Source organism: Balaenoptera musculus, chromosome 12 (genome assembly GCF_009873245.2).
Source record: "Balaenoptera musculus isolate JJ_BM4_2016_0621 chromosome 12, mBalMus1.pri.v3, whole genome shotgun sequence".
NCBI classification, from domain to species: Eukaryota; Metazoa; Chordata; class Mammalia; order Artiodactyla; family Balaenopteridae; genus Balaenoptera; species Balaenoptera musculus.
The window spans coordinates 10,019,596-10,044,351 of record NC_045796.1 but is presented as its reverse complement, the minus strand read 5'-3'; the positions used below and the strand labels follow the sequence as shown (position 1 = coordinate 10,044,351).

Here is a 24,756-nt window from a genome sequence, read left to right as displayed (position 1 = left end):
GCAAGCTGGCATTTATAGCCTCCCAGGGACCAAAAAAACCCAGGGATTTACTGTGCCCCTCCTAGTTTCCAGTATCCTTGCTTTTTACTGACATTTAATGAGCACCTATGTGTCAGGCACTGTGCTGGTATCTAGATGCATCAAAATAAAATACAGTCCCCAAGAATCATTCTTAAGAACAGACCAAAGAGAATTCAAGGCCAGAAAGCATTGTATTTATATTACATGGATCAAAAAAAGAGTAATTTTATGTTAGTAAAGAGCACATTTAAAAATTCAGTCATCAACAAATATGCATCAAATAACGTTGCATCAAAATACATAAAGTAAAAATTGTTAGAAAACGCAAGGATAATTTGGTATAACATAATGCTAGTGAGAAACAATAATATACCTCTGGTTTTGTTGGTTCAGGTAAGCAAAATAAAAGTAAGAAAATAAAAGATAATGAATATATAATTAATAAATATATGCTGAACTTTGTTTCTGCAAAGTATACTTACCTTTTGTAACTGATTGTGGAACATTAGCAAAATTAATCATACTAGCTGCACAGAAATTCCTAACTTCCTAAAAGCAGACATTACACAGACTGTGTCACCTAATGACATAACAATAAAACTAGAAATCAATCACAAAAATATAAATACACAAACCTAACCAATTATAATGTTTTTTAAGAACGCTTTTCATCAACTCTTGGGTGGCAGAGACTTCAAAATTGCACTTGTGGAATAGTTAGAAAATGACAATAAGAACAATGCAAAATAAAACTTCATGCCAGTCAGAATTCTAAATTCTAACCGCACAAAATAGTTAACCTGAGCAGAAAAGGAGTTATCTGGAAAACTATCGGGTAGCCCATAGAAAGGAAGGAGGAGGCTGCAGAACCAGGCTCGGCAGCCTGGAAGAGCGGGGGGAGGCTGGGTGCCTGAGCACAGCCAGTCATTCCTGCAGTAGGATGTCCCAGGAGGCGCAAGCACCACAAGCAAGATGTTTGTGACACCACCACTGAGTTCTGACTCTGCTGCTACCATCAGCTTGGAACTGTGACTCTGTCTGCAAGGACCATGGGCTCTGGATTCAGAGATCTGGGGGGTGGGAGCCCCTGGGCCTGTTTCGTTTCCACACCCAAGCAGCCAGCGGGACGGGGGAGGTAGCTGCCCCACTTGCAGCTTCTGTAACAGGGGTGGAGGGCGGGGCCTACCTCCCACCTATTTTGGGATTCTTCACAAACAGGAAGCTTACTTGGATGGTGGATGGCCAATGAAATTAGAAGTTTTCAGAAGTCTAGTACAAAAAACAAAACCGAATTTAGAAGCAACTAGAGGAACATAGCAGCCATCTCAAGAAGATAGAAAAAAGAACAGCAAAATAAACTTAGAAAAACAGGAAGAAAACCATTAGTAACCTAGAAAACGGAAAAATAAATATGATACCGGATCTAATTCTTCGGCAAATAAGCAACAAAAAGATAAACTTCTGGTGAGACCAAAGGAGAGAAAATAACAAAGTGGAAATAACAGATTCAAGTGAGACAGTCTCTCCACAAACTTATGTATAACTTTAATGCAATTTGAGGCAGGAGACAAGATAAAAAATGTACAATTTGATTACCAGTACCATTTGGGGAAAATTATTGGATTTTTGGAAACTGTTCACTCTTTACCGCTCATGTGAGGGCTGACCCTAAGCTTTCCGTGGTGACACAGGCTGGGTTCTTCTGCCCCTGAGGGCTTCCAGCCCCTTTGTGTTCATCTTTGTTTTAGTTTTTTTCTTAGTGTCTGGAGTTTTACCCTTTTTGGTTTAAGCAACAGGTCCTGTAACTAAAAAATATATCAAACAACCTAATGAATGCTTTTGGATTCAAGACATTGATCATGTTTCCACCCTCTAGCATTCACTGACCTCTCTGGAGAGTTTCTGTTTGCCTTAGACCAGCAGTAATTGTGTCTCCACCTCCAACTTGAAATGAATAAATACGGAGGTGGGATCTTTTAGCTGAAAACAAACTGGGAGGTTTTTCTTTCCACAGATAATCTATTGTAGTGCACCAAGGGTTTAATGAAACTTGCAAAGTGACATACCTTCAAGGCATATTACCGTCATTGTCATGTAACTCACACTGTGCAAGATTGTGGAGAGAGCCGGAATTCATTTCAGGTCTGTGCGGAAGACTGCCATTTGTTCATAAAAGGTTTTACTCATTGATATGAGGAAACTCAGAGCCAAATGTAGCAGCCTCTAAACAATGTAAAGAAGACTTTGGGGTGTGTATTTTTGGCACTGACTTATTCCCGGTTTTCTTACAAGCAACTCAAGTCCTTTTTAGAAAGTGATGGGAGTTTTAATTAAGTCACTCGTTAGCAATGATTCCTTGTTATTAGCTCAAGTGACAGATGGCAGAATTCCAAGTAACCTTCCTGACTCATTTGACCATAAAATGACATTCTTTCCTGGAAGACTTTTCGTCTTCTGTTATGTCAAATTAAAACCGTTCCTGGTTGTCAGTACATTGTTTTTTCTGTCTCTTCCTACCATTCACATTTCCTGTGTTTCACTATTGATTCCCGTCTCCTGGGAACCAATAGTTCTTCTGTTGGTTCTTCTGTAACCTCTTCTTGGCCGTCCCCCAGCTCTTCTCTTGGTCCCCCTCATCCTCCATGGATTCGTCATGCTGTAGCTGGAGACACCCTTTTGTTTCAGCCAGATGAGCTGGTCCCTTCTCTTTCTCAACATGTCCTTCCCACAATGAGAGCCCCTGTGTTCTGCCACCAAGAGTTTCTTCCAAAAAAATTAAACTCGAGAAAGTCTAGAGGTGCTTTTGAGGCAATCACCAAAATAAAATTCTACAAAGTCTCTCAACTTTCAGAAGAATTTCCTTCATAACATGTTTGTCATAGGTGTAAGTACATGTAAGTAGATGTAAATTCCTCAAGATGGAGTACCCAGGCCTGGGAGCCTGCATGGTAGCAAAGTAAAAGGAGGTGGGGATCAAGCACAGTCAAGGTTGAGAGCCATGGGAACAGACTTTCTGTGACCCTCTCCGGGATCCACCATTGAGGTCAAGCCATCTGGGTGCGTTGGGAATTGCTCACCTCTCGTGCAGAGCAGTGGCCAGCAGTGGGGCCTCCTATGGGAGGTGGCCACTTCCAGAAGGGCACTGCTGTGGTGATTTGCACCCTTAAAAAATTAATATTAGTAAGATAGCTACCATCTTTGGAGCCTGTTAGAAGCCATACATTGCAAGTATCATTTTACAAATGGAAGTTCATCGTATTAGTACTTCTTCTGTAACTCACCTTAGGGCCATAGTCCCTCTGGGGGGTCTGAGGTGGACATTGACATGGTCTGACAACACGGGTGAAGTCCACCGAGCTGAGTGGCTGGGCCAGGGCCCAGGGGTGGATGTTGAGAGTCAAGAGGAGGAATCAGGCCATATCTGTAGAATGCTCTGTAAAGCAGACGTTTACCGCTCATCCAAAAGTATTTCTTCATTGGCTGGTATATGCAAGTAGAATGCAAAGAAGTGTTAAGATGGGCTTCCTACCTTTGACAAGTTTTCTGCCGACTCATGAAAAGTAAACTAACATCATAAATATTTTAGGGAGTTCCCTGGTGGCCTAGTGGTTAGGATTCCGGGCTTTCACTGCCGTGGCCCAGTTTCAATCCCTGGTCGGGGAACTGAGCTCCCGCAAGCCACACGGCACAGCCAAAAAAGAAAAAGAAAGAAAAAAACCCTATTTGACCAGGTTGTAGCACTCAGGATATCTAGTCTGATCTTAGGAGGGTCATCTTAGACCAATTCCCATAAAGAGGAGAAATGGGAGGAAAGGCTGGAAAAATTCAATAGCAGTCACACTGAAGCCCTTGGGTGCCTGTCGAGAAAGAGGAACTAGACTCACCTACTAGTGCACCATGCTCGAGCAGGAACCTGAGATGCTCTGATCTCACACATCAGTGTAAAGTGAATTGATGAGATATCTTAGTTAGCTCTTGGCCAGTGATGCAGTATGACGAACACCCTCCAGAATCTCAGTGGCTTTGAACAAACAGCCTTTCTTTTCCTCATGGGCCTGTGGGTCTCCTGGGGCAGCTCTGGGTTTGGCTCCGGGCATTGCTCAGGTTCAGGCTTCTCCTCAGATTTGATTCTGGGACCCTGGCGGAAGGGACAGCAGCTGCCAGGCATGTTCTCCTCACTGGGGCCGGGGGGAGGGGGGTCACTGGACCACATGATGGGGTCCAAAATATGCAGTATCTCTTACAGCCTCTGCTTACGGCACATTTGCTAAGACTCCATGAGCCAAACGAGGCACATGACCGTGACCAGGACCTGTCAGTGGGGCAGGGAAGGATACTCCCCCCTCAAGAAGGGGAGTAGCGAGTATTTGCTGAAATACACCAATCTGTCACATGCAGGGAGATTCGAAGGCCAAAGATCAGTTACTTTCTAAGAAGCAGTTGTGTGTCTCATTCATCTTTTTAAAGCAGGTGGCGCCTTATAGAAGATGCCCAATAATCAATTGTTTACTTGGGTTGCCGAGAATTGAAATTGGCCTCCAGCAACGGATTTGGGAACTAGGGAGGCTAAGGATGCAACATACTTTACCAGCCCCAAAGTTTCTTCTTCCAAGATATTTGTGGCTGTATCAGCCCATCCAGCTGCTCTCTGTTGGGTGTTAAACAATAAATGTTTCACCAAATTCCACCTACTATTTGTAGGAGTTGGGCAGGACTGAGCTGTTAAAGGCTGGAAACTTGAATAGTGAAAAATAACCTGTATGCTTTAGTTTTGAAAGCTTAATACACATTTGGACATTGTTTTTAAAAAGCTATAAAAATAATTTGGTTTGTTGGAACAGATTAAGTTTTATCTTATTTTTAAAAGGTTGAGAAGTATTTTAAATAAAGGACTAATGGAAATTGGAATAAAGGAAGAAGAATCACTTACATAAGAACCTAGTACCTATGAAAATGTAATTATCTTTTTTGATTAAAGAAGTGAAATGGATACATAGAAACAATTTATACTAAAATAACTTTCATTTTATGATGCCATCATGTATTTATGTATGGCTTCTGACTTTTGGAGGTAGTTCTGTATATGTTGTCTCATTTGCTGCTCACAACCAGCCTGGGCATTAGTCGAGGTAGAGAGTATCACCCCCATTTGCTACAGAACTCAAATTCAGAGAGGGCAGGAACCGTCCATGATCACACAGCAAGACTCTAGCAGCTGGAACCAGAAGGCAGCCTCCTAACCACTGTGTGAAAGTTCATACACCACAGACTTAGAGCAGAGAGAAACGCAGCTGGGCCTGAAAGTCAGCAGCAGGTGGACAAGTAAGACGTAAACACAGGAGAAAATGTCATAATTTCTACTCCAGCCCGGGAGAAACGCTGATCATCCAACAGGTCGTGTCCACCACGAGTGAGGCTCTGTGCCGGCCCAGGCTGGGGTGCAGCATGCAGAGAGAGAGCAGGAAGTTGAATCACACACGGTCACCAGCCTTTCAAGTCTTATAAAAGCTGCAGGGAGGGTAGGGAAGGTAAGTGTCTGGCACGACCTGGTCGGGCCCAAGCAAAGTCATAAGTAAGCTCGACTTGCTAGTTATTCCCCAGGATTATCAGGTTAACACGACAAGATATATGTATAAGTACTTTAAATTTTTTAAAATCTCTCATAGATGCATATGAAGATTATACTCCCCTCCTGAAATTATACTGCCTGAGCATCCTAGTTTTTGTATAACAGAGGCTCTCTGTACCTTAGATCAGGCCTTCTCCTCCCCAGCATTCCTGTTAGTCTTTAAGATCCCAGGGGAGAGTTTAATGGATCCGCGGGTACCGGAAAGCTGATGGGACACCGCAACTTGAGTGGAAGCAGTGAGCCCCAAACCTGAGCAAAGTCACTGACCGCGTGGCCTGGACAGAGCAAGTTCCCCAAAAGGCCCAGAGCGAGAGATGAGATGCCGTGAGGACACACAGCAGGACTGTGGCCCTACTGCCGAAGTGCAGCGTACTCCCTGGGCCCGACTCCCTCCAACCACAGGCCTGACCAGGGGCTGAGACCCTTGCTTCTCAGGGTTGCTTAGTGCAGGGATTCCTGCCCTGGGCACCATGGGTGGGATTCAGGGGGTCCAAGAGCTTGGATGGAAAACTCTGACATCTTTAATCTCACAAACCTCTAAATGAAATTTAATATTTCTTTCAATTATGAACACAGGCAACAAACCACATTAGTTGCATTAGTCACCACTAGAAATCACAGACATTTTCATATGACATAACAGACGTTGAAAATAGATCATTTACATTTGCTATTTCAAAACCACAGTAGTTGACAAACTGTAGCTCTTGTTATTTGGCATATGAATAAATAAGCTTGTATCCTACTATGTCACAACTTCTAAACTATTTTGAAAATGACATTTATTACTGATTTCAACATTAATAAGGTGGAAGGGTACATGGCTTCATGAGATTGCTAACAGGGTTCATGGCACTAAGTTAAGAAGTCTGGTTAAATCTTGTTTAGACGCTGCAGTTGTTAGAAAATAGACTCCTTAAGATGACAGGTAACATCTCTCCACCCCACCAGAGGGTTGGTGTTGATTTTTTTCAAGTAATACGCAGTAACATTTATTTCAAGAGTGCCATTTTTAAAAGCTGCTTTTTTTAAAAAAGAAAAACTTTACTGGGCTTGTTCTTCCTTCCTCTCTTTCTTCCTCTTTCGCTCTTAACCCAAACACAGGTGTGCAGAGCGCGCGCGAACACACACACACACACACACACACACACACACACACACACACACACACACACACACACACACACACACACACACACACACACACACACACACACACACACACACACACTCTCACACAGCTTCCTGCACTGGGCAGTCAGGCCTGGGCCACCCACCCACCTGGGGTGCTTGGCAGCCTGGTGTCCAGCCTGCTACAGATTCTTGGTTGTTTTCTGCGAGCATCTGTGTCACCCTTTCATTACAAAGGAGAGAAAAGAAAGCTCAGGGGCAGGACCAGGACCAGTACTGTGCCGCTGGCCCTTCCCAGCCTCCTCCTCCCCACCTCTGTGTTCCTGGGTAAATAGGACCCTTCTTAAAAATTGCTGAGAATTTACTCCTTCCCATTGTTCTTGCCTCAATCTGTTTATGCTACTGAGAAATACTGGGAAGATAAGAGCCCTTGGTATAAAGAAATTTAAACTTTCCCTCAAAAAATAATACAATATTATCTTAAATTTGAAGCCAAGATTGTTTCCAAGCCCCACATGGGTTTTCTAATGGTTTGTATCACATACCTTTTCCTTGAAAGTTAGCAAAAACAAGATAGTGTTAGAGTGTACTCTTGGCTCTTACACATTCAATTCACAACAATATCACAGTAGAGTGGTCTGCCATTTATCATGTGATAGAAGTAACCAGTTTTCTATCAAGCTGTTTGTGCCTGAAAAACCATTGCCTATTACTGATTTATGGGTTTGTTTTTCAGTCCAATAAATTGAGCCCAAAATGCATTTTTTTCATCTTTGATCATGCTGAATATTTGCTGTAGGACAGGAAATCGCCAGCCTGTGTGCCTGGGGTTATAATAATGCTGTGCTCAGGGAAGCGGGGAGCCTCTAGGCTAATAATCCTTCAGGGCTATGCACATGGCCATGTCAGCACTTCAGTGGCTCGCCTGTTTAAGGAATATCCTCTGACTGTTGCTGGTGTGTCAGGCTCTGCGCTAGGCAGGCACTGGGGAGACGATGGTGACAGTGATCGGCACAGCCCTGTCCGCAGAGCTTCCCTACCGAGGAACTCAGGTAGATTCACAGACTCCTGCGGTACAGGGTCATGTGGGAGCATGTGCGAGAGGCTCCTAACCCAGAGGACGGAGCATCCCATCTGAGACCAGTGGATGCACAGGTCATAGGAGGATGACCTGTGCAGAGGCGCAGGGCAGCGGGAGGCGGGCAGACCCATGGCACTAGAGAAAGTGGAGACTCTGCGGGCAGAGAGGGCTGCAGCCAGAGGCAGGGCGCCTTCCAAGCCACGCTGAGGAGCTTCGGTCTTATCCCAAGGGCAAGGGACAGTGGAGTGGCCTTATCAACCGTGTGTTTCAGAAAGTGCTCTCTGTCTGCATCGCAGAGGGTGAACTGGATGGTGATAAGACAGGGCCAAGGGGCTTCCCTGGTGGCGCAGTGGTTGAGAATCCGCCTGCCAGGGGACACGGGTTCGAGCCCTGGTCTGGGAAGATCCCACATGCTGTGGAGCAACTAGGCCCGTGAGCCACAACTACTGAGCCTGCGCGTCTGGAGCCTGTGCTCCTCAACAAGAGAGGCTGCGATAGTGAGAGGCCCGTGCACTGCGATGAAGAGTGGCCCCCACTTGCTGCAACTAGAGAAAGCCCTCGCACAGAAACGAAGACCCAACACAGCCAAAAATAAATAAATAAATAAATAAAAATAAATAAAAATAAAGGAATTCCTTTAAAAAAAAAAAAAAAAAAAAGAAGACAGGGCCAAGGAGATGGGTGGGAGGGGTGCAGCTACCCTATAACTAGGGAAGTAGCCGTGGAGATGGAAAGACGGCGTGGATGGATCCCAGAAATCCTCCAGAGGAAGAAACCACGGAACTAAGTGCTTCATTAAATTCACGGACTTGGGGCAAAGAAGAGTGAGTTTTTGATCCCTCTGTCTCCTGAGCGCGTGATTATTTCCCCGTATTAGAAAATTAATGCTTTTAAAGAAAAATCAAGTTCACATGTTTTCGGTCAATCATGACACAATGACCTGAGTCTATAAACTACATAACTCAGTGTAACCACCGGAACCCTCTGGCTCTTGGTCCAGAACTGGATTTGTAGCAACTTAAACATGAGAACCCAGAGACAGTGACGTCAGCTTCAAGGAACTGGGTACCGCGTGTGTCCAGCTGTGAGTGGTTGGCTGGTGTCTGAGGTTAGAGACAGAGAAGAAAAAGAGGGAGAAGGGGAGGAAAGAAGTGCTAGAAAATAGAAGGAAAAGAAATACAGAAGGGGGCTTCCCTGGTGGCGCAGTGGTTGAGAGTCTGCCTGCCAATGCAGGGGACACGGGTTCGAGCCCTGGTCTGGGAAGATCCCACATGCCGCGGAGCAACTGGGCCCGTGAGCCACAACTACTGAGCCTGCGCATCTGGAGCCTGTGCTCTGCAACAAGAGAGGCCACGACAGTGAGAGGCCCGCGCACCGCGATGAGGAGTGGCCCCCACTTGCCGCAACTGGAGAAAGCCCTCGCACAGAAACGAAGACCCAACAGCTAAAAATAAAAAAATAAAAAAAAATAAAAAAAAAAAAAAAAGAAATACAGAAGGGAGAGAGCGACAAAGGCGAACGTGGAGAGGAAGTGAGAGGTGGTGAGACGGAAGTGGCAGCAAAGGTGCTGGGTCAGAGCCGTCGGGGCTGAGAGGAAGCAGAGCTGGCGGGAGATGCTCCTCACCCGGCTCGGGGCTGCCCCACAGCTGCTCAGGACGCCAGCTGTGCCCACGGGGCAGCCCCCTTATCCAGAACGTTCCCCACCACCAGCATGACCCCTCCTCCCTGCTGTCGAGCAGTTTACAGTTTACAAACTGACGTCAGGAAGAGCACCGAAAGCTTCGTGGTGAGTGGGGTGGGCTGTTGAATGGTCTTTAACCAAAAATGTTTCGGGCTGCTGCTAACGAGGAATCCATTTTCAATCCTGCCCTAAACAGAAAGTGTCTTTCCCCCTCTCCTGGGGCCTCAGGACAGAGAACAGAGGAGGTGGAGACAGTGGCGAGAGGAGAAAGCAAATCCTGCAAGAAGCCACAGATAACAAGGGACCGTCCATGGACAAAGGCTGGACGCGGGGCGAGTGCTTTCCCGAGTGTGGGGGAAGGAGAGCCTTGCCTCAAGATGTCAGGGAACAGCAAGGGGACCCCAGAGGTGCCTCCGGCTGGACCGGTCCAGCCTCCTAGACTTGCTGGCTAAAAGTCTTCAGCATTTCCTTGGAGGGAAAAACTCAGAGATAACATTGTAACATACATTTGTAGAACTTCTGCCCGTGGCTTTGTAGGGTGAATCCTCATAGCGCCCGTCCCAGAGGGAGCTTCAGACATTCCCACCAGAGTCCTTCGCTGGCATCATAGAGGCCCAAGGGATGACCCCCGCCTCCCTCAAGTATCATTATCCACAGGCGGCTGAACTGGATAGATCCTACCCGAGTCAAGAATCTGGACCTAGAGTGAGAACAATCAAGTAAACTGCCCGCCCCCGTGAAGGTTCAGTGAGCTTAATTCTGTTCACATCCGTGGAAGCCTTCCCACAGCCTTGGGAGGCAGGGCTGGAGGGAGCGTTCCCACACGTAAATGAGAAATGGCAGGCGAGGCTGGCTCACACCCTGGGAAGCAGGGCTGTCCCCAGAGCCCTCGCAGAGCAGCCCTGCTCTTCGCAGGTGTGGGTCCTGGCTGCTGGCCTGTCGAGTTCAGAGCCACCCTTTGGGACAGGCGCTGTCAGCTGAGCTCTCACGCGGAACCGGCAAAGCCAGGATGCTGACGCGTTCATCTTCAGTAAGTGACTCTATGACTGGTCCAGCTGCTTGGGCAGCCAGTGCATAGTCAGAAGGCTAATTTATAATTGTAGAATGAGAAATATAACCATCATGGGAAGCAGAACGTGCATGGCCAGCCCTGGGGCGGCTTTCTGGATACTTGGGGCAGATATTCTCGTGTAAGACCAGGAGCCGTCTACATGTATACTTCAGAAAAATGCTTTGTTAGAAGACTCTAATAGTTTAAATTTTTTTTTTAAAGATATTCCTTTATTTTTATTTTTTATTTATTTATTTTTGGCTGTGTTGGGTCTTCGTTTCTGTGCGAGGGCTTTCTCCAGTTGCGGCAAGTGGGGGCCACTCTTCATCGCGGTGCACGGGCCTCTCACTATCGCGGCCTCTCTTGTTGCGGAGCACAGGCTCCAGACGCGCAGGCTCAGTAGTTGTGGCTCACGGGCCCAGTTGCTCCGCGGCATGTGGGATCTTCCCAGACCAGGGCTCGAACCCGTGTCCCCTGCATTGGCAGGCAGATTCTCAACCACTGCGCCACCAGGGAAGCCCCTAATAGTTTAAAACAATGCATTTAAAGTAAATTTTAAAACATACATCTTTTCTTATTCTGTGCATTTATGTATTTAAAAACTGTTTTCAACAAAAGAAAGAGACTGTCTGTCTGCTGCTATATTTTGGAAAGTGCATCCTTCACCAACAGGAAGAGTCTCAACCACAGGATCTCTGGGGCTTCCAGGCACATTTTCAGCCGGTCCTGGATTGCTGCCATGAAATCAACCACAGGGTCCATGCGCTGCACACATGCCCACTTCTAATGCAAAGGTAAATTGGACCTAATCCAGAGAAGAGTGATCTTTGGCCATGGTTTTATTTTTAGCTGACCAAGAAGTGCTCACCTCATTTCTGCCTGTAATTGTCAAACGGCAACTCTGTTTTAAAAACACTTCTTCGATACCCAAGAAAGCCACAGGCAATTACTTCGTGAAAGTCTGTTTCTGTTTGTCTTGCTCTGGCCGCATGTGTACCTCTTTGGCTCACTCTGTCTCCCCTGATTTGTCTGTGGCTCCTGGCTTCGTGTCTCTGGGGAGTGCGTGTGCTCATCTCTGCTCTTGCTGCCTTTTGCCTTCCCGAAGTCTGTCTCTGTCTCTCAAGTTTTTGTCTCCAGCTCAGGCCTCTCCTCAGAGCTCCAGACTTGCAGGTACATCTGCTTTCCGGGCATCTCCACTTGGAGAGCCCAGAGACATCCCAAATCAGCATTCCCCGGGACCCCCACCTCAATGAGTGCCAACACCGTCCATCGGTTGCACAAGGCAAACACCAAACGTTTCATATTTGGCTCCTTCCCCTCCCGTCCTTCCCTAAACACCACCAGGCCCTGTACTTTTTCTTACTAGGTGGGTGCATTTCCCTCCCCTTACACTAGCATGGCCAACTGCAAGCTGCCATCATCTCTCACCTTGCCTGGGTGGGGGTCTCCTAGTGGACCCTGACCATCCACTCCTCTCCCCATCCAGTCTACCCGCTACCACCCCAAACAGAATCTGATCACACCACCTCTCCCCTTAAGTGTGCTTTCCTGCTGGTGGCTCATAGGAAGGAGGCCCACATCCTTCACCTGGTCCACCAGATCTGTGCCCTCCGCGTCTCCAGCTCTGTGGTACCTCACGCCTTGCTAGCTGGACTCCAGCCCTGAGGGTCTCCTCTCAGTTCCTGGAAAAAGGCACACCCTCTCTGTGAAGTCCTCTCACGGAGGGCTCTGGGCTGGTTCCTAGGGAAGCACACTCTTCCCTGGGTTTTCTGTGCTCGGCCTTCACAGCTCTGACCGGCTATTTGATGAAAGCCTCTGCCCGGTGGACGTGTAAGCTCCAAGAGGGCAGCTCTGTCTGTTCCTCACCAAGTGTTCCCAGCCACCTGCCCCTCCCTGGCCTGCAGCCGCTCAGCTAACATTTGCTGAAGGAGGGAGGCAAGGACGGAAGGGAGGGAGGAAGGAGAAAAAGAGAATTGGATACTCCTCTGCCTGTATCTGCTTCATCTCTCCAGGGTACCTTTCTCTCTTTAAAAAAAAAAAAAAAAGCCTATTACTTTTTTAGCTCAGTGACTAGGTTACTGTTCTCAACCGGAACAAAAAGACTTCCTTCCCCCAGTGTAAACAAAACTCACCACTCATACCCTCAGACCTCCCAGCGGTACAAATGAAAATTTTTAGACTCCAAGAGAAATGATAATTTTTTTAATTAAGTCTGATCAGGAACTAGTAACCCTGATACAGTTCTGGGAGGATGGAAATGACAATTTAAAATGACTCATAATGTGTTTAGGCCTATTACAGATATAATTTATACATATATTTATTCACTCAACAAGTATTTGAGGGCCTATCATGTGCCAGCTGCAAATTTGAATACAGCAGTAGCTTTCAAATTTTTTCCCCCCTGCAACTCACAGTAAGAAATGCATTTTATATTGGGACTCAATTTACACAGATACTCAAAGTTTCATGAAGCCATACTTGAGTATATGAGATGCCTTGATATTTTCTATTTTATTCTTTTTTTTTTTAAGGTTGGGCATGACCAACTAAACTAATTTTATGACTCACTACTTGATCACAGCCCTTAGCTTGGAAAACCCTGAATAAAACATAGGCCCTTCCCGTATGTAAAGCGGCTCCCGACCTGTGGTCGATGACTGGCAGTTATGCTGGGTGAGCAGAGTGCCAGCCTCAAGCGGGGCTAGGGTTTGGGGTGTGTACCTTCGGGACCCGAGGAGAGGGCACATTTAGCAAGCCAATCAAAGGTAGGCGCCTGACTTTCTGCCTTCTTCGAACAACTCGACTTGAAAATTAGTTGTTGAAATTGGTTACTTCAATTTCAGCAAACTAACAGGCTGCAGGAAGTTGTATGTAAAGGCTGGGTGTGAGTGCATGAGGGTGGGAGGGACTGTCATTTTCATTGGATTTTCAAAGCATTAGGAAATAAAAAATTAAGAATCAGTGCTCTAGAGGTTAAAAAACAGAGCTTCTGATATTCGTGGAAGACAGTAGATGAGAGGGTGTGCAGTGTTAGCATTTGCTGCCTCTGCCTCAGATGTCCTCCATCACATGGTCCTCCTTCATCACCCTCATCCCACCACACCTCACCCAGGCCAGTGGAACCCTGAGAGCCTCTCCTGGCCCCGCCCGGGGATCCGTAGCTCCGTAGCTCTAGCAAGTGTCAGCCAGGAGGGTTTTGCTACTTGCCCCAAGGCTCTCCATATGGAATGGGATTTTAGCCTACTGTTAAGCTTAACTCTTAGATAATCATAATTTCCTCACTGTACTTTGCTCTTAGCAGCTCTCTGTAAATCCTTTCAGACAACCCAATAGAATCTCTAGACATTAATCTGCCACAAATCAGAAAACCACATTCCCAGGCCTGTAAACAGTTAACAGGACAGCTCAGTGGGTATGAAGGAACCAAGGCTGATTTAATGCTCTGCTCTTGCCATCTTGAAATTCTGAGTAATTTTTTAATATGATGCTCTATAGTTTCCTTGTGCAGTGGGCCCCGCAGAGTACGTAGCCAGTCCTGACTATTAGATAGAATCTTTGGCCTGTTCGAGTGCCTGTGTTTAGAAAAGTAATTAACAATCCACTGACTAGACTGTGGTAACCCAGTGAAGTGCTGGCATGGTTTGTACAAACAACAGCAACAAACAAGAAAACAGCACACTAGAGTCTAAGAAGTCTGCTGACCTGATTCTGGTGGTGGGAGTATTTATGTAGTACTTAGTAGTCTCTGTAGGGCCACCAGTTAGCTCTGGGTCTAACCTGGGTCTATAAGAGAGCTAGCTCTTACCAATTATTATTATTATTATTTTTTTAAATGTTTATAAGAAGGGTATTGGAAATTCTTTGTTTTGTCAGATATGAAATACATATATATTTTTTTAATTAATTAATTTATATATATATATATATTTTTTGGCTGTGCTGGGTCTTCGTTTCTGTGCGAGGGCTTTCTCTAGTTGCGGTGCGGGGACCACTCTTCATCGCGGTGCGCGGGCCTCTCACTATCGCGGTGTCTCTTGTTGCGGAGCACAGGCTCCAGACGCGCAGGCTCAGTAGTTGTGGCTCACGGGCCTAGTCACTCCGCGGCATGTGGGATCTTCCCAGACCAGGGCTCAAACCCGTGTCCCCTGCATTGGCAGGCAGATTCTCAACCACTGCGCCACCAGGGAAGCCCGCTCTTATCAATTATTTATAGAGTTTCTACTGCGGAGGCCTGCCAGCACTTCCTAATTTTGTGTAGAGTGGACACAGTGGACTTCAATTCTTGGAAAGTTTTATTTAGCCATACAATCCTAATATTTGAGTGGGAAAGAAACCTTAATGACATATCCAACCGCTGAGGCCCAGAAACCTGCCTAGGTTACATCACAAAATAGGCATTTAGGATTAGGACTTCAGGTCCTTTAACTTAAGAATCCAATGTACTTTCAACAATGCACCACCAACAGAGCAATATCACACAGATTTGAAACTTAACTTGGGACTGCCTAGAACAATTACAGTGAACATTTACTAGCCGATTGTAATTTTTTTTTTTTTCTGGTGGTTGTAAACAGTGGGCCATTTTAGAAAAAGTATATAATGAGGAAACCAATATAGAAAACAGATATAGATCTGTCAGCTCTAGTTGAAGGGGAAGGAAAGGTGGGCCTTCCAGCACCCAAGGAGCTCAATTTGGAAATGCATTAGCTCTGCAGACATCAAGGCTGCGGCTGCAGGAGCTGCCCAGGGAATACAAGCAAAGGGCTGCCATGGTCTCATTTGCTTTGGTGGTCCCTCTAGCAGCAGCGTGAGGAAACCAGGAAGGTTTCACAGTGGTTCATGACAGGTCACGGGGTTGCTGCAATGGCCTTCAGAGACAGGGAGCAGAAACATAGGAAAGATAGCAGGAATAATACAGTGAACAATCCTGTTGACCGGCTGCATGGGAGGGGTGAGAGCCAAAGGCAGAAATGAATGCATTTTCTGCCTTGGGCAACTAGATGCATGGGGGCACCATTTACTAAGAAAAGGCAGGTTAGTGAGGCGCGAGGACAAGGGAGCATAATAAACACAGCTTAGGACCCACTGAATGAGAGGTGGCTCTGGGACAGTTAGGTGGAAACGTCTAGCAGGCAGTGGAAAGATGGCATGAACTCACCCGAGGAAAATCCATCGGTGAGAAGCATAAAAGCCCAAGGGTGCACAAGCTAACCCTTGTGCTGGAGAGGAATGACTGGGGTTATCCACTCCCAACGGCGCCCTCCCAAGCCTGGGTGTTTGTAGTAGGTCACCAAACCTTGAGCCAAAGGGACACAGGATTGTGGAATCTCGGGCACATGCCCTAAAATGCCACCCAGGCAGCTGGAGAAGCAGGTACTCCAGGGGGCTGAATGTCCGGGCAGAGTCAGTGTGCAGCGAGGATTTTGGAAAGCCCTACGGATGACTTCTGAGCATCAAACACCCCTTCTGCTCATGAGTCCAGCTCTGCTTCTGCTCTGTACCAACAGTGGGGCAGCCAGGACTTGTTCGCAGAGAGCCGGCCTGAGCCACAGGGACTCCTGACTCTGGGAGGGCTGGACGGGGAGGGCGCCTGAGGGTCTTCGGGCCACGCCCACCTTTTGGAAACGGGAAACTGAGGACCATTATGAACACTGTAAACGTGAATATCACCCTCATAAAAATAAGCCCTCCAGGGGACCGTCAGAACATATACTGAAGAAGGGTTAGACGGGGAGGGTGTGCCCCTCTCACTCTCCCATCCAACATCTGACTACGTGATCTTGTAACACACAATACGTATATAATTATATTACCAGATGAGAAATTACACTTGTAATTGTATAAGGCACAATGCATAGCTGTGTTTCTTTCCTTGAGCTCGTCTTATATTTTAATACTACTCATAATGAAGTTGGGTCTACAGTTTCAACTTAAGAAAAATGAAGTATCTCAGAAGCTTTGCAAAGAGGTCTCATTCTGGATAAATTTTTTTAAGAGAACGACTTTGGACATATCACAGTTTGCTGTTCAAGGGAACCATCATCAATTCCATTAGGCTGCTGTGCCCTGCTCATAGACACAGCTCTCTGCACCTTAGATGATGTAGATTCTTTGCTGCAAGATCACAGAAGCAGGCTTACTTTGGAAAAGCATGCCCATCAGGAATATAATTTTTCAATTTTGTGTTGTAGTCAAATTAAAAGGTTTTGAAGAGCCTTAGAATTGCTAGCTTTACGTGTATAATGTACCCATAAGTCAGTTCTGAAACCTTCACTTTGAGGATAAATTGACTGGCTTCCAAAAACATAGTAACTGGCCATGAAAGAACACCTGTCCAAAGAGTGTGGGGAAGTGGGAGAAGCAGGGAGTAGATATTAGAAGCAGCTCTAGACCCAGACGTAGCATGGAGGAGCCCTGGGCCTGTGGCTGTTGCATTTGGTGTGAGATTCACTTTGTATGTCACCTGTACTTGGGAATCTGTGCTGCCCACGTCAGAGGTTCAGTATGGGGCACGTGAGGTAAAGAATGTGAACAGGTATTGAAAACCAGAAAGCCCTACAGGTGTTTAAGCCATTGTGGTGTAAGGTGGTGTTGATACTGATGTCAAGGCTTGGAATTTCTAGAGAGGAATGGAGACTAGAGAATTCTAGAGAAAGCGAGGTGTTGGTTGATAGCATGAGCTTGTTTTTCAGATTCGGAAGATAATTGTTTTATTCTGTGGAGAATTAAGGAGACCTTGCAGGCGTAGTTTCTGGCCCTGCAAACCCAGAGACGGAGTGGAGCTGATGCTGGGAGGGGCCCAGAGGGGTCAGGGAGTGGCCGCCCCAGAAGGAGACTCACTAGCATTCACGCACTTGCTTATAGTGGAGCTTATTTCAGAGTGTCACAACTTAGCAAGTTACAGCTGGAGAACTACTGAGGACCACCAATGTACCAAGACTGTTTTCCTGAGGATGTACAAATTGGAAATTATATTACTGATTTTATCATAATGATTCAGAGCCCTCATCCAGCAGCTAAATTCCAGGAAGCTCAAAGACCTCAGTGCTGGGGCTCTAGTTCTGAGTCTGATAACGACAGAGAGCTCTGGGGCGGGTCGGGGTGGGGGGAACTGGAGGAGACAAGGGAAGGTGATTCTCCTGCCTCGTTAGAATTTACTCTTCATTTGATGACCGATGACCCTCCTGGGAATTGTAGGGTTTCCTTCTGCATCACAACAGGCTGATTCACTTTTTAAAATAATCTCATTTCTATTCACTTTCTTACATCTCCTTTCAAAAACTATTTATATTACAAACTAAACCTTTTCTCCCTTCTCCCTCACTTTCTTAGAAATAGCAACTATTTCTCTTTGCCTCCTGTAAAGACCATTCCCCCCACCCCTTTTCTCAACAGCTTCATCTTTGTTTCTAATCAGCAGATCTACCTCATGGTATAAGTTGCCTCAAAATGCATCTCCCATGCACGCTTGTCTCTCCTCCTAGAAGCACAGAATTTCCCCGACATTGGAAACAGGAGTTAAAAACGAACGGTAAACAAACCTAGAAAATTAGAGGAAACAGAAATATATTAAGTTGCCCTTCTGAGGAGCTGAAGGGACCTTAGTTGTCCATTAGTCAAGCCCCCTCGTTTGATGCCCAAAGAGACTCAGCACTGTGCCAGGTAGTGGCAAAGCCAGGGCAGAGGCAAAAGAGAGCATGCGGGTGGGGTAGGGGGTATGGTCCAAGGTTATGTTAAATTGTAGTGTAACAGTTACAACGATTCTACATTTACTAATTGGTTTTACATTGAAAATTTTTAGATTTTTTAACAAAAGGAGCTAAAAGCTGCAGAATCTTGATTTATGGGACACTGGCAAGGACTCAAGACCAGAAGAATCCCTACAGGTGTTAATAAAACACAGAGTTGCTTTACATTTAATTTTACATCTCAAAGGTGTCTTGGAGCTTATTTAATCCAACTTTTTACATGTAAAGAAACTAAGTCCCCGTGTAGAAGAGATGTATTAATACTTTAAGGCCACAGAGTTAGTTAATATGATTTCTTGATTTTGTTGCACCGTAAAATTAAACAGATAGAAATCATTTTCAGAAAAGGAGCAAAGAAGTGTTGGGGGTGGGCATAAGAAACCTTCCCTGATACATCCGTTTGCCCCAAATAACCCCCAAGCCACACAGTCTCAGTAAGTAGTGTTTGGCAAGCAGGTTTGTCCAATCTGTATGTCTCCATAAGAAGTTCGCTTCTTCTGATGATCACTTTGCTGAGACTGAGGCCATCTTTTCACAGGTTAGATTTCTTCTTGATTCAGGGTGGGCACCCAGACATGAGCTAGGTCTTCTCCGCATCCCCCAGAGGGTAGATGCCCTGAACCAGAAGAAGCCCAAGGGGCCACCGACACAACTGCCTGTCCCGGTGTGGCCATGGTCCACTCTTGTTCCCATTCCTGCTGATGTGCTATGCCTGGAGCTGCGGGTGCCCAAGTGTGCTCCCCCAGGAGGGAGGGGCCGGGTCCTCAGGGCCCACCTGGCACAGTGACCAGCAGGGAACTGGCACGGGAGGTGGGAACAGGTGGTGGTTAAGAGTACAGGTTAACACCTGGGCTCCAATGCCAACTCCTCCGTCTGCACGTTCCTCTTCTGTAAAATGGGCATAATAGCATCAACCTCACAAGGTTTCTTGAGAATTAAGTGACGCAGTTCATGTGAAATACTTAGCACAGTGCCTGGCACATAGCAAGGACTCAATAAAGTTTGGATAAAAGTGAGAAGAGGAGTGGAGTTAGCAGGTGAGGTTGCTCTCCAGAAATCATTAAACACAGTGGCAAGGCTATAATTAGATTTTACCAAAAGACCTAGAACAGCATGAATTATTTAGTGTCTAAGAATATGGTCTTCTGATACTTGAGCTAGTTTCATATTTAAATGTTCCTATTACATAATTTTTTCAATTACGTGGGAACCATAAAGGCCAGGTAATAACACACGTACCACTATATCTCAACATTCATCATTCTAAAGAGGCAAAAGATACCTCATGAGGCAACATTTTTCTAATTTTGGAGGCAAAAAAGTCCTAGGTTTAAAGAAAAAGTAATTTTCCCCTTCATACCTTTAAAAACATTTACCTTAATTTAAATGTAATTAACATTTAAATGAGAAGTTTCACATCGCGGTTTTCACAGGATTCTCGAGACACCCTTGCAGAGAGGAGACACAGGCCACAGAGCCCAGGACCACTGCATGGAAAACTCAGACTTGCTTGGCCAGAGGATATGATTTTATTTATCTCTTGAGGGCCTGACTTCTGGGCGATTTCAAATTCTTAACATTTTCAAACGCTTTTATTCCTTTTCTGGCAACCTTCAAACACAACTTTTGCAAATACATTTCCATTAGTATTTCCCTTAATATTTCAGTGGATTTTTCTCTCCCTGCCCAATTTTAATACGTCTCCATTTCTACTTATTTTTAAGGCCTCTTTTTCATACTCCATCTCTCCAGGAAATCAAATCTTCCTGTAATCAGAGGAGTGGCCTAATCCCTCAGCTCAGCACCTGCGGTACCTCACCTGGTTCAGTGACACCCTCGTCTGAAAAGTGTGGGGATAGCACCTACCTCATGGGGCTGTGGTCAAGGATAAATGAGATGACGATGGAAGAGGCACTCAGTGAATGGTAGCTTTAATCATCATTGATAATATTCTTTTCATTAGTATTTAGAGTTTGGGGTTAACACAATAGGATCATAACTCCTTCACCTAAACTGTGTTCCCACTGGCCATCTTAATGGAACCTTCTTTCCCCACTTAGGATCTGGTGACTTTGAAGTTGCCTGGAATTCCCCCTGATGTGAATTCCACCCGAAGCCTCAGGGTCTCCCAATGGCACCCTATGGAGCTTTTAATAAAACCACCTCTGCTTCCCACCATTAGCGAGACAGGCCAGAGGCTGCTTCTCCGTGAGCTGATTCACACTAACAACTGTCCCATCGGCTCTTTCAGCCTCTATCCGCATCTTCCAACCCTCAACCTTCTCTGCACATATTCAAATGTCATGGACCCCTGCCCTTTCCTGTAGTCGGCATGCCTGAATCTCATCTTTTCATCAGCATTTTCCAGTCTCTCCACCTGGCAGCCAGGAGCAGGGATCACTCGGAAAACTACCAAAGGCAATTAATGGCATTTTTTCCTTTGCTTAGTGTATATTTTCGAGTGTGTGCTACATGCCAGGCACTTAGGTGCCAGGGCTATTAGGTGACTAGAAATGATTTCTCACCGCAAGGCCTCACCTGGGGAAGGAGGGGCAAATAAGTCCATAAGCCACGCCAGGGCAGCGTGACGCTAACTGGGGTGTGGGCAGGGCACCCCAGCTGGCGAACTCAGACCTCTCATTATTTTAGAGAAATTTCTAGGTTATCACCCCCCACCCCGCCCCCCATGTTCCATTCCCTTTCCCCGAGGCTCTGTCCCTCCGCTTAGCACAGCTGAGCACAGGTACCCAGCAGCCTGGTGTAGGGAACGGCACCTCATCTGATTAAAGCAACCCTCCAGAGAGGCTGCAGTGCAGAGACCACTCCTTTCTGGCACGACCCAGACTTCAGAACTGAGAGATTTAGCAGCAAGTCCGAAAGAACCGCCATCACACACCCCCACCCACCCCCTGGTGCCTAGGACACACCATCCAGTTTTTCCACATGGAAAATACGCAGTCTGCCCTCTGATAGCAGTTGTTTGAAGCATGTCAGGTGGTGCGGCTGCATGCAGCCACGTGGCCAGCTGTGGCCCGGCTCCAGATGTTCTCCCTCCGGCCATCACTGCCTCACTCAGTCCCGGGGAGCCACGCGTGTGCCAGCTGGTGCCCGGCTCTTGTCTGCTCTCCCTCCTGGAAACAGGAGCACGGGCCCCCCTGTGTGGAGCCAGTGAGGGTGGGGCGAGCGCCCCTCGCCCCGATTCTCTCCTCGGCTCGTCAGGGAGGGCGCTGTGTGCCACCAGCATCGTCAGAGAACAGGCTGGTTTTCTCGCGAAATTCGGTTTTCCTCTGTTAGAAGCTCATTCTTTGGGTCTGAGGAATATTCTGGGTTGTGAAAATAGCGTCCTCGCCAACGAGACAGGGAACTCCTGGAAGCCGGGGAGGGTTCCTTACGCCGCTGTTTCTCGTCTCAGTGGTCCCAGCGCTTGATACGGTGCGGGGCTCACGGGGACGCTCACCCCGGGTGGCGGGGCGTTTGGTGGGGGGAGAGTTCTGGAAGGCGCTAGAACCGGGCCGCCTGGCTGCTGTTAGCCGTGCGGCCCTGGGCAACGTGCTTGCTCACGGCACGTCCTCGTGGCAGCGTGAGGGTTTATTCAGTCCTTGACGAATATTTATTAAAGGCTGGGTGGAGCTGGCAGGCAAAAGCAAGTGAAAATAAATCAGATGATTTTAGACAAGGTGGATGAAGGCGGCGGCGGCCGTTTGGGCGTCCTCAGTGTAGAGCTGGCATTTGAACCCCGGGGGGGAGGAGATTACTGGGTGAGAGAGAGAGAGAGTCCGCAGAGAAGAGGCGCAGGCCCAGCCCGGGGTGCAGCCCCCTCTCCCGCCCCGACACCCCGGAAGTCAGGGAGGACGGAGGAGGGTACCGGAGTCCGGGAGGCGGCCCTGGGCTCTGAGCTTCCTTCTTCCACAGATGTGCGCACCCAGCTCTCAGGCTCATTTACCAGCGCGCGCACAACACTCACAAAGGAGAACATGAAGACCGTTAAATGGAAGCATTTCTCCGCAAGCCTACATTGTTAGTGGGAATTTCGTCAGCCAAGAAAAAGTTTTCAGCAAGACAAATTTCCCGATGGAAACTGCTTCCAGCTCAGGGCTGCCAGGGAGCCAGGTGTTCGCACCCATTCTGAGACGGCACTAGTTTCCTCCGAAGCCCCCCGGACCCCGTGCCCAAGGGTCTCACGTGCCCCATCTGTTGCTTTCATTCCTTGGCAGCTCGGGAAAGCACGTTATCTCAGCTTAGCTAATAGTAAACTTTCTAAGCTAAAATTACAGCTACCACCTGCCCCCATAGACATGATTACCAGGAGCCATGAAGACCTTGGTACTTGGCCTGGGGGGGATCCGCAGTGTTAATTCTGCCTCCCAAGCCCTGATGTCTCCTCTGCTGGTGGGCAAGTCTCACTTTAATGAAGAGGCTCAGTCCACCACCTGCTTGGCATCTGGAGATCAGCCTTCACAGCTGAAACCAGAGGTGCCAACCTAACCTGGGCTTCCCGAGCCTCCACTTGTCATTCTCACTTTCCACAGGCGTGTGTTAAGAATAAAAGAGGTTTCTCAAAATGACAGCCTCAAAGTCTTAGGAAAATTCCACTGACTCTGATTTCTTTTTTTTTTTTTTTAACATCTTTATTGGAGTATAATTGCTTTACAATGGTGTGTTAGTTTCTGCTTTATAACAAAGTAAATCAGTTATACATATACATATGTCCCCATATCTCTTCCCTCTTGCGTCTCCCTCCCTCCCGCCTTCCCTATGACTCTGATTTCTTTTCTATTTTTGCCTGTTTCATATAGACCTCTCCATTATACAGCCTGTGTAGATCAGTGACTTGGGGAAATGAGGTTGTTTTTTGCGCAGGGATTAACTTTTCCAGCTGTGTGGGGTTGGTAACACATGTTAGCGTGTCACTCACACGGACACACCAATAGGAGTTGCTTCCCTTTGAATGTCAGCATCTTATAGGCCGTCAGGTTGTCACCAGGCTGGTGAGCTTTGACATTTCCCTCTGGGTGTCCTCTGCTCAGACTGGCTGCTGCTTGTTGATGTCATTTGCAGACAACGGTGGATCTTACAGTTCCTCTGCCACCACTGTCTCCAGGCGTCCTCATGCCCTTTTCAAGAAATAAGCTTGCACTAGACATAAAATATGAGATGCGTGGTGTATGATAGGTGACCAGAAAGAAAGGAAACACTGCCTTGCATAACTTTATGATGTTTTGTTTACAGGGTCACACCTCACAGAGGCCTCTCTGTATGTTTTCAAAGCACATATAGACAGATAAGATGTGAAAATTGGGTAAAAGCTAAGCTTGGATAAGAGCCCAAGTGAAAAAGGGTAGCATTTTCCTCCCCGACCTGCGGCAGGCAGTCTGCTGTGAGTGGGTGTGTTAGAGCGACACTCTGGGTAGGCCTTCTGAATAGATCAGCTGAAGAGTAGAGAAGCACTTAGCTATTGCTTGCAAGGGGAAGAACAAATCACAAATGTCCTGCAGACTTTGTGTGAAATCCCCAAGGTGAGACGACACAGGTTTGGGATAACAGTATAAAAATACCCAAAGCCACTGCTCAGTCATTTACCAAGTGCTCAAGGCAGCCTGTGCGTTGGGAAGACAGGATCAGCCCCGAGAAAGACCTGGCCTCAATTCTAGTTCCACTGCCTCTGAGCTGTACGGCCCCTGCAGGCAGTCTCCCTTCTAAGCCTCAGTTTGCTCATCTGTAAAATAGGGCAGCAGCATCATTTTCCTCATAGGAATGTTTCAAGGCCAAATGTATTGATGTACGTGACATCTCTTGACTAAACCTTAAAGCACCGCATACTGTTTTTTAAAAAATACTTTCCCAGACGGTATTTAGCCCCACAAGACTCTATACAATATCCTTGTCTTACAGGTAAGGAAGCTGAGAATTGTGGACTAAAAGATCAGGTGTATTACATTATTTGAAGATCATAGATCATTTTTAAAATGCTATCAATTCTCCTACGACTATTGAAATAGCAGAGACGTTTTTTAGAAAACAGCTGTAACTGGGATGGGAGAACAAGGGATTGTCCCTCTGTCCTGTCCCAGGCCCCTAGTGGCCTCTGTCTTGGCCACTTACCAGGAAAGATGGTCAGTCAGTACCACACACCCATGAAAGGCTGAGCCCCAGCCCAGCCCAGCCCAGCAATTACCATCAAGAGTGTTGGTACCATCTTAAGGGAAGATTGTTCTGTGAACCAAAGAGCTTTCTTGTACAAAAGAGGGAAATCTTTACTTTTCTATTGTAATGAGAATAGAATGCACACGTTTTGTTTTTTCAAAACAGCTAAGCTCTGTTGAAAGAATAATTATGTTCTTGAAATGTCTTAACGGTAAGCATTTCTCTGAGTGGTGAATTTGGAAGTACGTATATACAATGATACCATTT

The 24,756-nt window shown here is 46.7% G+C and overlaps 1 protein-coding gene across 2 annotated transcripts in view; it reads left to right on the top strand.

Annotated features, from left to right (window-relative positions):
• Positions 1 to 24,756, top strand: part of ZDHHC14 (zinc finger DHHC-type palmitoyltransferase 14) — a 270,957-nt gene that overhangs the window by 206,801 nt on the left and 39,400 nt on the right. The gene's annotated exons all lie outside the window — the stretch shown is intronic.